Genomic DNA, 13,621 nt, shown 5'->3' with positions numbered 1-13,621 from the left:
CATACAAAATTTTTCGATGACACTTTGAATACGCAACGAAACGAACTCGAAAGTTTTTCGTACTAGAGGTACAGACCTAAATGCATTGATCGCCATCGCTGCACGCCGGTCGATCGCGTTGGTTTGGCCGAACCTTTAGGCGCGTGCGATCATAACGGAGTCGCGCGCGCGACTGTTCGCTCAGTTCGCTGCCGCCCGCGCGCTATCGTTCACTGATCGGTCCCGTTAGAGCGAGAGCGCGCGTGCGAGCGGGACGGCTAGCTGCGCCCGCGCATGAGCCATCCGGAAGCCTCACTGAAACTGGACCGTTTTCTTTTCTTGTTATTATTGAGAGCTCTCAAGTTCTGTTGTTGTCGCGCAGCGCGCCGCCTGCGCTGATAACACGATGCCACGCCGGACCGCGCGCGCGCTTTGTACGCTCCGTAAGCTCGCACATTACCGCTTAAAGCTCGCGCGTACGTAAGCTATGGAATGGATATTTTGAGTGCTGTGACATTAAGAATTAACTGTTTGACAATATTTTTTTACTTTGTGTGTTAAAGACGTTTTTTTTTAAGTGTTTATAAGAAAGTGAAAACGATACTGTGCTAATTAAAATTTAAGGATTTTTCATGGAACTTGGAAAATTTTGAAGTGCGATCCGTTGAATGACACTATAAAGTTGAAAAGAGATCCGGGCAGTTTTTTTTATTCTTCTAATTTAGCAGGTATGTTGGTGAAACAGAAGTTAGTGATAAGTGTCTGAAAAGTGTCAGTTCTGAAGTTTTTTGGATACAGTTATTTTGTCTCTAAATAAATTTATTTTAAACGTGAACGAAAAAAAATATCATATCATTAATTGTGTGAAAAATATTTTTAATGTGATCATTATTTAATTTACGCAAAAACGCGAAATCGATCCAAAAGTTTTATGGACAGTTTATCAAACAATAAATAAAGGCGCATAAAAACCTCCAAAGTTCTAAAAGTTCAAGTGAAAAGACATAAACTTTACGAGGTCATATTTTAAGTCACAATTATTTGCTTTAATTTCCGAATTTAATGGCCGTGTCACAATAAATTACTTTTTACATTAAATAGCACAAAACTTATAATAAAACGCATTAAACTTTTTCTTCCGCGCGTATTTTACAGAATCATTATTACACTTTTTTAAAATCCAATACTATTAAATAAGAAAAATAAATAAAGTTTTTAATTTAGATAAAACAAGGTAATTAATCAATAGAAAACCATATTGTGTGGCAGTTATGATTCAATTTAAGAAATTAGGATAGGCCACCAAAATCACTCTTAAACTAGGATCAATATCCCGACCTACGGCAACGTGTTGTTTTTCATCGATTTTCAATCGAAACAAAAGTGAAGGGTACAGTTTCACTGGCATTTTCACTCGATATCGAAATAAAAAATGGAATAAAGAAGATTATCCGACCTAGTAAACCAGAAACCTCCCGCCGACGGCTTTTTTGCGCTTGAGTTTCGGTTCATTGTAAACAGATAGAGTTGAATAGGTAGAGTTATTTGATACTCATCATTCATAGTTAATTTAACTAGTATTTTTATTTAAAAAATCATGGGTAAAATAAATATTATATGGGCATAATAATATACATAAACTAATAATAAATAAATACTTCAAATTCTAATAATATAGGTAATTATGAGAGCACCATCTCAAAAATATGTTTAACCATTTTGATAACTTATTTAAAAAGTAATCATTATTATCCTTTTATTTGGCACGGAAGATTTATAGATGATAAATAATATTATGTTAAAAAGTCCATAATTAAAAGTTATCTCCATTTATTTTTACACAAATTATACGTAAACATTTAAAATTCAAATGCAAATTCTTTAAATTAAAATCCGAAACGGGAACATTAACTGCATTATTGATCTCGCATTTTTCCAAAACGAAAACGGGAGCTAAGTATCGCTCTGCAACTGATAAAACTCGCAAAATGCGAAGTAACTGTACCGGCGGTACCCACAGATGCGTAATGAGTGCGTTCCGATTTTTAAATCGTGCAAAAATCGATTCGTTACAATTTTAAATACGTGCACGGCTTGAAAAGCAGCTTGAACAAGATGCACGGGTGTGGAGTTAACAAAAGCAATTTAAAAGTGTTTTTTCTTTAATTAAAATGGGATAAAATATTACTAAAATCCAGAAAATTTGAATATTCATCCGTTTTTGACGATTCTAAAATTTTTTGAAATCCAATTTTTTTGATGAAATTTAAAACAATTAAATTCCTTACAAAGCCAAACATTTTTATTGTAAAATACTAAATGACTTCAAAATTTTCCACGCTTTTAAAATATTCTTACAAGTATTTACCGCGCATTGGCAGGAAATAATTGAATTTGAAACGTTTTTTCTTTTTTGTCACTTCGTGCGGCACCAAAAAGTATCTGCTTAAAACATCGGCTTCCAAAAGATTAAAATAATTGAAGCAGCGTCCGCGAAAATGTTATCTTGCCCTTAAATCGACGGACTGAAACGAATAAATTCCAATGTTTAAGCGCTAATGTTCTAGGGTATCAACTTGATAAGTTTTAATTCTAAATGTAGAGTGCTCTGTTTCCTTTGAATGTTTAATATATGTATACATTAAAAGGAAACAGAGCACTTTATAAAGTTGCTATTTAATTAAATTCGAAGTTAATTAGTTCTTGTTGTTACAAGTGGATTTGATAGGCTTTTTATTTCACTTAAAAAAAAATTAAATCTCTTTATAATTTAATATACAAATACTGAGAGACGTACCTGAATTATCAAGAAGTTAATGAATGAGCCATTTTAAACTTAAAAAGTATTGAATTTAAGGCGCATTAATGTAATTAAAGTAACAGCGCTCTATTGATTATCAAATTATTTAAAAATAAAGTGAGTAGTATTCAGCTAAATAATGTCATGTTTGCCTAAAATACCATTTCGATAATAGTACTTCTATTTATAGTAGTACAATTGGTTAGTAACAATATTTAATCGATCGTTTTCTCAATGGAAAGTCAATCGAGTACGTTTCTAGCAAACCAATCCCGTTCCGTTCCACACTGACCACAGATGAAAATTGCGTTCCGACCGCGTAGAAGAAAAAAACAGTCAAGTACTAGTGATGCTAAAACACATTGGATTCCGTATTCAAACCTGAAACAATTGCCAAACATGAAACACACTTTATCATATTCAAGATTGAAACAATTGACGAGCGTGGAGTACACGTTGTTAAAAATTAAAGATGAATAAAAAATAACAAGTTCTTCATGAAACAAAAGCTGTCCATAAAATGAATCGAGCGGCTAGACATAGAGCAATACATACTTTAACGGGTAGAGATACTAAAACTCGATTTAGACCTATTCATAGTTTAATGTAGGTAGATCTTCGTTTGCAATGTTTTTAACTGATCCAAACTTTTACGTGCATAATTATGTAGGTGAATATCACATTGTTTCAACTTCTCTTATAATAAAATACGTTGAAAATACAGTCAGGTTTCTTACAGTTACAGCGTTCCAACACTTCAAACAAGAACCTTGCGACATTGAACCCTAAAACGAAGCTATGTCATCTCTATTGGAGAAAAAAAACCCGAAAATAATTAGACATTTCGCTTTCACTGACTCTAGGTGCGTAGAGTTAGGTAACTAGTAGACACGTCTAGTTGTCGGATGGGTGACAATGGAGTAGTTACTCTAAAATTATTAAGAGCTAAGTTTTTTTATGTGTTTGACAAATTCATAACTAAGACTTAATATAATGCTGCTGTCTTAAAACTTAATATTAAATTATTAATATAATTAGATCAGACTTCTTACATTTATTGTCATAGGCATTAAAAAACTAATTAGTTAGGTGTTCGAAAACGTTAGCGATTATTAATTATTTTAATTAAATTACCATGACTTTCTGACGGGTCTATTTGTCTTTTAATATGCATTACGGAACACAAAATTAAATATCCATTGAAATTAAGGTGAATGTTCACATTTCCTTTAATTTATTACCGTTTGAAAAAAATCCAGAAGTTTTTATTAATTGCCTAGTAGATAACAAACAGTCGCACCGCGGGGCATGACGCTACTATAAGCAAACTGAAGCGTGGGTTTGAACGCACACAACAAATTAGTTTATTTCGACGTTAACTATTTCACGGTGTAATTGTTTTTGTGACTTCATTATAAATGTATCTTTTATATTAACTTAGTTTGAAGTAACTAATCGTGTTCCATTGTTTACAATATTAAATTTATAAAAGACAAGAAGTATATTAATACCGAAAGCTGCAGTCAGAAATAATATGTAAGTAGTAATTTTATTGGCCATTCTGAACTGCAAACATTTTTTTTATAAAAATGGGTACCTAATTTCTAGTTTTCATCTTTTTTTTAACATTTTATAAGCTACATTGAACGTGACAAAAAAAACTATATTGTATTTGTTATAACTTTTGCTCCTTTTGTAGTTTGTCTTTTATTTTTCTGGTAGGTAGACTTTTGAAAATTCAACTTAGACCTTGAAAAATACATTTTAGTTTTTATTAACACCTTCACCCGTGCAATTGTAATTTGTCAAAGCGGGAACTCTAACTAGGTCGGGTTCAATCGTCTTTCAATTGCGCACCACCCACAGTTGCCCACCGCACACCTATGCATCACAAAATTGCCCAAGTAGGTGTGTCCTCAAATTGGTGGTTGCAAAACGAGCGCAGTTGTCGTCTCGAATTTACATATAATTGCAGTGGGGTCTAATTATCTGCATAGTGTTTTGTGCATGTTTATTGCCCTTCCTGAAGCTTTGATGGGTTGTCTGGCTAGAGTTGACGGGGATGTGACAGATCTATGACGTAATAAGTTGGAAATAAAGGAGATTTGAAAATATAGTATAATTAAATAGAAGTCAAATAATAATAATAACAAAGTCTTGATTGAAATTGGACTGTTTTTCTAAATTTCTTGACACTAAAGGTATGTTTTATTTGTTTAATTTCTAAATTAGAAATAAGGAGAGTTTTAAGTATGGTCTGGTAATATTTTTGCAATCGAAAGTTGTTCTTTTTGAAAGGGAAACCGCAATATTGAGACCAAAATATAATTTTACGATTGCATCTGTCTCTACCGGCAAAGTGATGTCAAGAAACGAATAAACGACGTGAAAAAATGAGCGTTCAATGTTAAAAAAATATCTGTCACTACAAATTTTATTGGTCTACTGCTGCAGACACATGAATCACGATGCACGACAAATAAATTCGGTTCTAGTAGTGAATTTGCGAAACATTGAACCGGTGGACAAGGCTTGGGATTCTCGACCCTAAACGTTCAACTTTAAGGACTAAAAACAGTCTAATTTTGCGTCTAGGTTCCAGTTGCCACGTTGGAAAGAGCATTTCAGACATAGACTACTAAAAATTCAAGGAAATTCGAATAGTCTGCACTCAAGTACATCACTCGATAAAAATTCAGATCGTAAAAAATGCACGAACGACATAGACCGCGTCGCATAATTTTCAGATTCATTTTCATAATGGTGCAGTCTAGAAGTTGAGGTCAATATAGTATGACTGTGACTTGTATCTAGTTGTGATTGGAATAACTTAATGTATCGATGGAGTATTTAAATTTTGCTAATACGACAACTTACTATTGTAACCGTTCTTGTAGGAATCTAACTAATACCTATGACTTAAAAATATTATCTAAAATCGTATAAAGACACACATAATTCCACTTCTTCAATCATAAGACACACTTAATATGCTATGTTATTCTGTATAACAAGTAAGTTAGAGATCATATTTATTTCTGCAACCAGTATCAGGAATGTTACCAGTTATTATAGAACTATAAAATAATTGTAACATTATTATGCAATAACGGTGCAAAAGAACGCAGTCTTTCTCTTCCTATACTATTTCTAATATCAATAAATCACAGCAAACGTTCAGTAAGTGCTCAATAAACTTTAGAAGTAGGAAAAATGTATCATTTTAAAACAACTATTAGTTTAATAACGTATTATTCTAATTGAGGTCTGTGTTTGTTCAATAAAACAATTAATTCTTTAGCTTTCTCCGAGAGCGGACATCCGTCTAACTGTACTGCAAGGATGTCATAGCTTGAGGCATAAATTGATTTATCGCTCGACTAGCGTCCGTCCGCGGGTATATTCGCATTACTTTAGAATAGACCTCACAGCTAAAAGCGGTTTCTAAGGGAACTCTACATTTTGTAAAATACATAACTAGGATTTTATACATTTGAAAAAAGCTTTACAACATGCTTGAGCAAAAAAATGTAACCTTTTTAATTTGATTAAAATATTTATTCTTGTTTTCTCTCAAGATGAATTAGTTTTATTAAAGTAAACAAAGATCTAAGAGCTTTCGCTGCTAAATAATTGCAATTTACAGACCTGTCATAACAATTTACAGATGGACAGACTTGTATTTATTTTATTATAGATGGATGAATACGATAAATAAGCAAACGCTTTGTGGGTTCAGTCAGGCAAATCATTGAGCTTATCATTATTATACTTACTTTATTTTGCTTAGTACCTTAGTACTCGTATTTTTTATGCATTTTGTGAGCTTGTGCCGTTGTCGTTACAATAGTTATGAAAATTAAGTTTTGTGCAAAGGAATAAATATGTTATTTTGTGCAACCTATTGAAAGTCGTCTGTCTTTAAGGCAGGTGTTCATGCTATGTTACTCATGACAGTGAACGGATTCCATTCAAAAAGGTTTCTGCCCAGAGGCGTTTGTTCACCGCACACAGTGCACCGCTTTTGATGGCCGTCTCGCCTGATGGCTTACGTGTCGGACTACCAAGGTCAGTTGCGGGTTCTAATCCCGCTGGGGGCAAATAAAATTTAAAGTAATAAATATGGCTTCATACATAAATAAATGCTAAGTATCATTTATGTTTAGAATTTTATTTACCTAATAAACTGCTGATAAATAGTGTTACAAAAATAAGTCTACAGTTAATGATTTCATTTTGGAAACAATTTTATTATAGTTTACCAACCAATAATCCTCCTTCGCAATCGGGTAAAATAAAATACAATCTTAAAACCTTCAGAAATTAACGGTATAACTTAGTGACTAACCCGAATTACGAACACAAGAATTTATACGAAAATTGGGCAATTGAAGAAAATCATTGTTACTAAGGAAGTTATTATTCAACCAAGCTTTATGACTTACATTGTATGAAGTAACGTTTAACTTATATTAACAAACTTACTCAAACAATAAGATTCGCTGACCCAAAGCGTTTAAAGCTACCTTGATTCCCTTCACAGTTTCTTTATAGCATGCGTTTGTATTATAACCTTATTGTACATAATAAGTTGCATCTTCGCAACCCACAAAGGCCTATAACATTTTATCAGCGAATAACCGAGATGAGAAAAATCAGTTCATTTTACGAGTTCACACAAAACTTCATTAGCTCTTCAAGGCTAGTGATGTGACCCGATTTTAGAATATCGATATAGTTTCAATAGTAAAGATATATTTTTGATAGTAGAGTGGAGATTACAGAACAAATACAATACGGATGGCATAGTCTTTTGAGTTTCTCCAAATGCGGCTTATAGTTGCGATTCGAATCCCGGTGGGGGTATTTAGTCACATTTAGTGTGATGCATTAAGTATTATACACAATATATTAGCTTAATTATAGTTTAGGAATCCATCGTTAAGTTAAAGAGTGGAATATGATTACGCATAGTTTTCAAGACCAGAATAATCTTGGCTCTACCAGTATTTATTCTGTGGCTCTACTTATTGAATAAGCTACTTCTCATCAAACATCGATATCAACTTATCGACGATTCGTCCTCACTACCAATGCGTCGAATTAGCTCAGAATCCTACAATAACACGACTAATGTCAGTATTCGTGTGTGAACCCGTTTTGTGCTACAACAATGGTGTTCCCATGCACCCGATTGGCATCAGCTGTAAACTTGTGTGCTTTACGCAACGTGTAGTACTAGAGATAATGAAAGTGATGTTTTTGTGGGCAACGCGTGTGAGGGAACAATATGGGCGCGTTAATGAGATATAGGCTAAGATACGAAGTGCACTCTCGGTTTTTCTCGTACTATGATTTATGTTTTAGTACACTATGTTACGCGTACAGGCGTACATACTCGCACGTATTCACCAACGATGTTTGCTTAAGTGAAGCAGAAAATCGAACAGCGATGAATAGAATTCTGTGATTGGTTCGTGTCATCACCCTGTGCGTCCACGCGCACTGTGAATCATCACAGTAATGTTTGTGAATACGGGCGACTGTGTACGCCCAAATCTGTATCGATCTACTTCTCAATTCTCTTAATAAACTGTGGCATAAAATTTTGGTTGGAAGAGACAAGGTCAAGTTGAATTTGATAAGTTAGCCCAAAACTATATAACTGATATTATTATAGTCGTAGTAAGATATTTACTAAAATATAAGATGTGCTATGAAGTGATGTGTGTTAAGACGTGCATAACTTACAAAATTGTAAAAGAAACTGTTTCTGCGATGCTCGTAACTCGAAGAGGCGTATTGATAGGTTGCGAAGTAAAATGCTTTGTCTTCAGGTAATTGCGTATAGTATTCAAAGCAAGTAGTAAGAAGGAATGATTTGAAAAAAAAAAAAAAAAAATTAGTGGGGCGGCTCAGTAGCACCACTTCAAATTAGTCTATGCTAATAATGCCATGGTTATAACACCGACACAAAATAACGTTACCGTTAACTACTACACAGAAACTATGCATTGGAAACTTATAGCTGTGGCTTTACCTGGTATTTACTAATACACAATGGTTATTACATTATCTTTAAAACTAGTTTAAGAGCCGCGCTCCAATTTTAAGTAAAAAAGTTTTGTTTTTATTCCACGTTGCGTTCGCTCCGCATTGCTATCGCCTACCAAAACCCATTCGATCACAAAAAAGATCATCGAAAATGAAATCGAGTCAATAAAAGATCGCTCGTGATTTCGTTAAGTGTTTCACTCAATGGGTGCTATCGTGATCTTTAACAATATAATTCCCATCAGCGTAAGAAATCGCGAAAAATTGCTGTTGCGTAAGCGTGAAATACTTACAATAGAATAATTGCCGTTGCCGATTTATTAAAATTGGTTTACGGTCATTTTTGAAACGTAGGAAATTATAACATCTGTTAGATCATTCAGATGGCTTACTCTTGAATCTTTTGAAACGTTTTAGAATTAAATTGCAATGGTGATTTATTGAAAAGAACTGATTTCGTATAACTCTTTTGCTGTTTGTTGGCTACAATATGTTTATGGTCAAAACGATATCATAAGGACAACTTAAATTAAAGAATTTCCTTAAAAAAATTATGAAACCATTTATTACTTTTACTTTCTTTCTTGTGATACGATTGAACATTAGTTTAGTAACATAAAATTTTCTTAAAGTCTCCTTTCAACTTATATTAAATAATTTATTTCGAAATTTAATTCCGACTACGAAAAAATTAAAAAGCAGAGGAGCCTGTTTCTTAATTACAACTTTATTACAATCCTTATTTTTTTATATTAGTTTCAAGTAAATATCTGGCTCAGTACAGTTAAATAAGTGTTTAAACAAACTGGACATTTCTTAACTGTCTCATTAGCAACACAATAATATTCACAATAAGTGGTTACATTTTATAAAATCATTACACCTTTACGGCACGGCGCATACTTAGCTTAATCCGTTTTATTGTATTTTTATGCACCACCACAAATATAGTTATAAAACGTACGATTGAAATAATAAAATCTGTACACACTAATAAAAGTGAAAGTAACGGAATTACGGTGCCGATGTTACCACACAATATCGATTACTTAGTGAGATCGATCCAGTTTTAATATGCAGTGTCCATTCGATAAATTCATGGAATGTTGAGATTCATTTATGCATAGTGTTCTTGATTACACTTAGTTTTAGGGAGTGTTCACACTTTGCGGATTTGAATTAGGAACTCAAATCAGTGAATGATGTGGTCAAGTTCCTCTGTGAATAATGAAATAGTTTTTTCTTTTGCAAAAAGTAATTTAAAATATGCTTAATAACACAAGAATCGAAATAAATACTACGAGTATACATACATAGCTGTCTCATGTCATTTTGATTTATTTGATTGATTGGATCTGAGGCACATAATGAACAAACCGCGGGTTGAAAAGCCAGCTCTAGCTGAAATCATCTCATAAGGCGAAAGAGACAAGATATCGGGAGAGGAGACCGCGATCGTTACAGGTCTCTTGTCTCAGTCTCGAACTGATCCTTATACATAGCCTAAAGTCAAGTCACGGTGTCGGCCTCTCGTATCGTTTTTTCGTCTCGGTCTCTTGTTTCGGTCTCTTGTCTCAGTTTTTTGTCTTGGTCTCTCGTTTCAGTCTCTTATCTTTATATTTAAGAACTACAATCTGCAGACTCTAGCTAGGTCCGCACTTTTTTTAGTTTAGACTTTTTGAAAGTTTTTTTTACTTAATATTTCGCCAAATAAATTGCCTTTTTTGTATGTATGTGTATGGCTTTTTGGAATTTAACAATGTTAGCTTAAGTCAAAGTAAATTTATCATCTTAATTGAGGGTGTTATTGGCAGATGCAGTACTTGGTCTGTCTTTTTATATCGGCATTCTCTTCTTACGGTCACTCGTTAGGATTACTTGTCTCAGTCTCTCGACTCGGTCTCGTGTCTAGCTCGATTATGTCTCCACCTTTATGAACCACGCCTTATCATCCGTTTCGCGCGCAACTGCGCAGATGTCCAAAATCTAAATTCAACCTTCATACGAAACTGGAGCAACTTTACACTTACATCGACTTACGACAAATACGACGGAATTTGACCGCTAATAAAAAAACCATTAGAGTAAAGACGAAACTTGATTCACGTCTGGTTAGAGGTTCTATGAAATCGATGATAGTTATGCCTCGTTAGATGTTTGCTTAGACGAGTGCAGCCTTAAGGCATTGTGACTTGTTTCATGCCAGCATCCGTAACATCCTGTAATAAGCAAACAGCGTATGAATTATTGCTTTTTGAGATGACAGTTATCTTTAAACAATTTTGGAAAGAAATAAACACTCTCACAATGACTTTTCTAGTTTGGAAAATACGTCGTCTTAACAATATGTTTTTGTAACTTACTTTATACGAACCTGTATTTTTTAGTAAATTAGTGGTTGCCGTTTGGTGTAGTGATTCAGAACGGACTACTATGCCGATAGGTCCCGCGTTCGATTCCCGGCCGGGCAGAAATTGAAATGATGAATTTTAATTTCTGTGACGGGTCTGGGTGTTTTCTATGTATAATATGTATGTATTTACAAAAAAAATAGTGTATAAGTATGTTTATCCCGTCGTCTAGTATCCATAGAACGAGCTTTACTTAGTTTGGGACTAGAGGCGCAGTGTAAAATGTCCAAGGATATTTATTATTTATTATTATATGTTTTTAAAAGTTTCAATTTCAAATATATTATGAATAATAGTTTCCTCTCAGATGTAAATTGTCATACAGGTGACTTTTTTAAGGACAGCTTTAGCACAAAATTAACAAAAATATTTTTAAAAATCTGCATACAATCCTAGTTAAAAAGACATCAACGAGTCACGCCGCATTCGTACATCAGGGCAAGCAGAAAATAAATAATTATCTTTATTTATATGTAGTTTAGTCATATTAGCCATTAGTTGGACTGAGCCAAATCAGACGTCTATTCTGGCTAAAATTTCAGTGTCACTGCCTGGCTCAGTTATTACAATCGTCACAGGAATCATCAATTTCTGACCTTAAATATTTACTGTTATGTAATTTTGTTAAGCGATGATAGTTACTGAAGACTATTTTTCATATCATTTGTGTTAATTAATAATTAACCATTTCAATATACGGCATATCTCTTATTCAGATCAAATATCCATTTGCATCAATCCGCAGTTAAAAAGACATCAACGACACACACTGTATTGGTAAAGTAGGTTTTTCAGCTTCCTGCTAATTTTTACAATTTGAATTATTTCAATTTTAAAACGAGCATCATAGATCCAATCTGCTAAATAAAATCAACATCTTAATAAGCCATAATGATACATCATTATTATGTATCATAGTGTTGTCTTGTATTTCCCACGCGGAAATAGCGCGGATTATTCGATAGAATGATAGATAACATTCAATTTTGGTGTTGTCAAAACTATTTTAGTCCACTTATTACACTAATTAAACGTTTATTAAAACCAGAAGCACTTATCAATTATAAACACCGTTTAAACACTTTAATCCGGGACTTTTTAAAGCGAGATTAAATAGGCACTTATGTACCATCCTAGACTGCACCTCACTTAACACCAGGTGTGATTGCGATCAAATATCTGCCTTTTTATGCATAAAAAAATTAAGCCTCGATGCTCTATGTTTTGAAAGCCTTATTTAAACAATCTATCAGTAGCACATTCTAATACTTAATCATCATCATCATCAACAGCCCTTTACAGTCCACTGCTGGACTATGAGCCTCCTCCACTATAGTGGAGGGTTTTGCCATAATCTCCACGCTTGGCAGGCGGGTTGGAGATCGCAGTTTAAAAGATTGATGTTTTTCAGAGAGCGCTGCTGCCCATTCTCTGTTTGATGTGTAGTCCCTAAGTCGCCTCTTACGACACCCGCGGGAAGAGTAGGGGTTGGTGACAAATGTATTCTACTCTGCCGTCACATTTTGCCGATTTTGACATTGATCCAAACTAGGACCGATTAACCGACTGCCAAAGAAGAGTCCTGTTTTATACCGAAAAAGATTACAATACTAAAATAAAATAATTGTTTTATATTATTCCACGGCCCATTCTGACTTTGACAAGACAAATAGCTTCAATCCAAGCAATCTCACATCCGAAAACGATCGCAGACCTACGTCCTCAGGAATGCGCCAATCAAGCCGCACAATAGCCCACAATCCCACGGCACCGCAATGAATAGCTTAAACTAGGTGAATCTTTGCAACACTAGTGTCTTTTAAAAGAAATATGATCATTTTCAATTTCATAACGTTTCCCACACAACCATGAATGGGCTACGTTGTCGGGAATTGACAAATTAGTGTAATCTAAAACACATTTGGTGTCGTCCGACGCGTGCGCACATCAAATTACACGGTCTGTGATACGGTAATAAATATCTTGTGCCGGTGAAATCTAGTAGTTTTCGAGAACTATCATTCATGGTTTTTGTATGGATGTTGTATGGATGTTTGTTTATTGTTTTTGGTGTTGTTAGAATATACGACACCGATTGAACGGTGTTTTATTTCTTGAATTATATCTAGTAAGGTTTTACGGGGGGCATATAATTAGGATTATTAGTCTTGATAAGTATAGTTAGATCTTAAAGGCGTAACATATTTTTTATAGAATAATGTTGGCAATGCTATGAATTAACATATAATATAAACTACTGTACATGTATCTTATTTACAACTAATCAAAGTCTTATAAAATACCAGAAATCTAAACGAAAACCATAAAATTAAAATCAAACAAAATACAAAAAAGAACATAACTTTTAAATGTAAAT

General features: G+C 33.8%; 1 protein-coding gene across 2 annotated transcripts in view; it reads left to right on the top strand.

The window, feature by feature from the left end:
• Window positions 1–364: 364 nt before the first annotated feature.
• Window positions 365–13,621, top strand: part of LOC114352561 (transcription factor hamlet) — a 143,176-nt gene continuing 129,919 nt past the window's right edge. For both annotated transcript variants that reach the window (XM_028304192.1, XM_028304193.1), the window contains exon 1: window positions 365–707. The gene's annotated coding sequence lies outside the window, so the exon portion shown is untranslated. The remainder of the gene's footprint in view (window positions 708–13,621) is intronic.

Source organism: Ostrinia furnacalis, unplaced genomic scaffold, assembly GCF_004193835.3.
Source record: "Ostrinia furnacalis isolate ACB-3 unplaced genomic scaffold, ASM419383v2 OfSCF1404, whole genome shotgun sequence".
In the NCBI taxonomy this organism is placed as follows: Eukaryota; Metazoa; Arthropoda; class Insecta; order Lepidoptera; family Crambidae; genus Ostrinia; species Ostrinia furnacalis.
The sequence above is the reverse complement of the archived record's forward strand: the minus strand, read 5'-3'. Positions and strand labels throughout refer to the sequence as shown.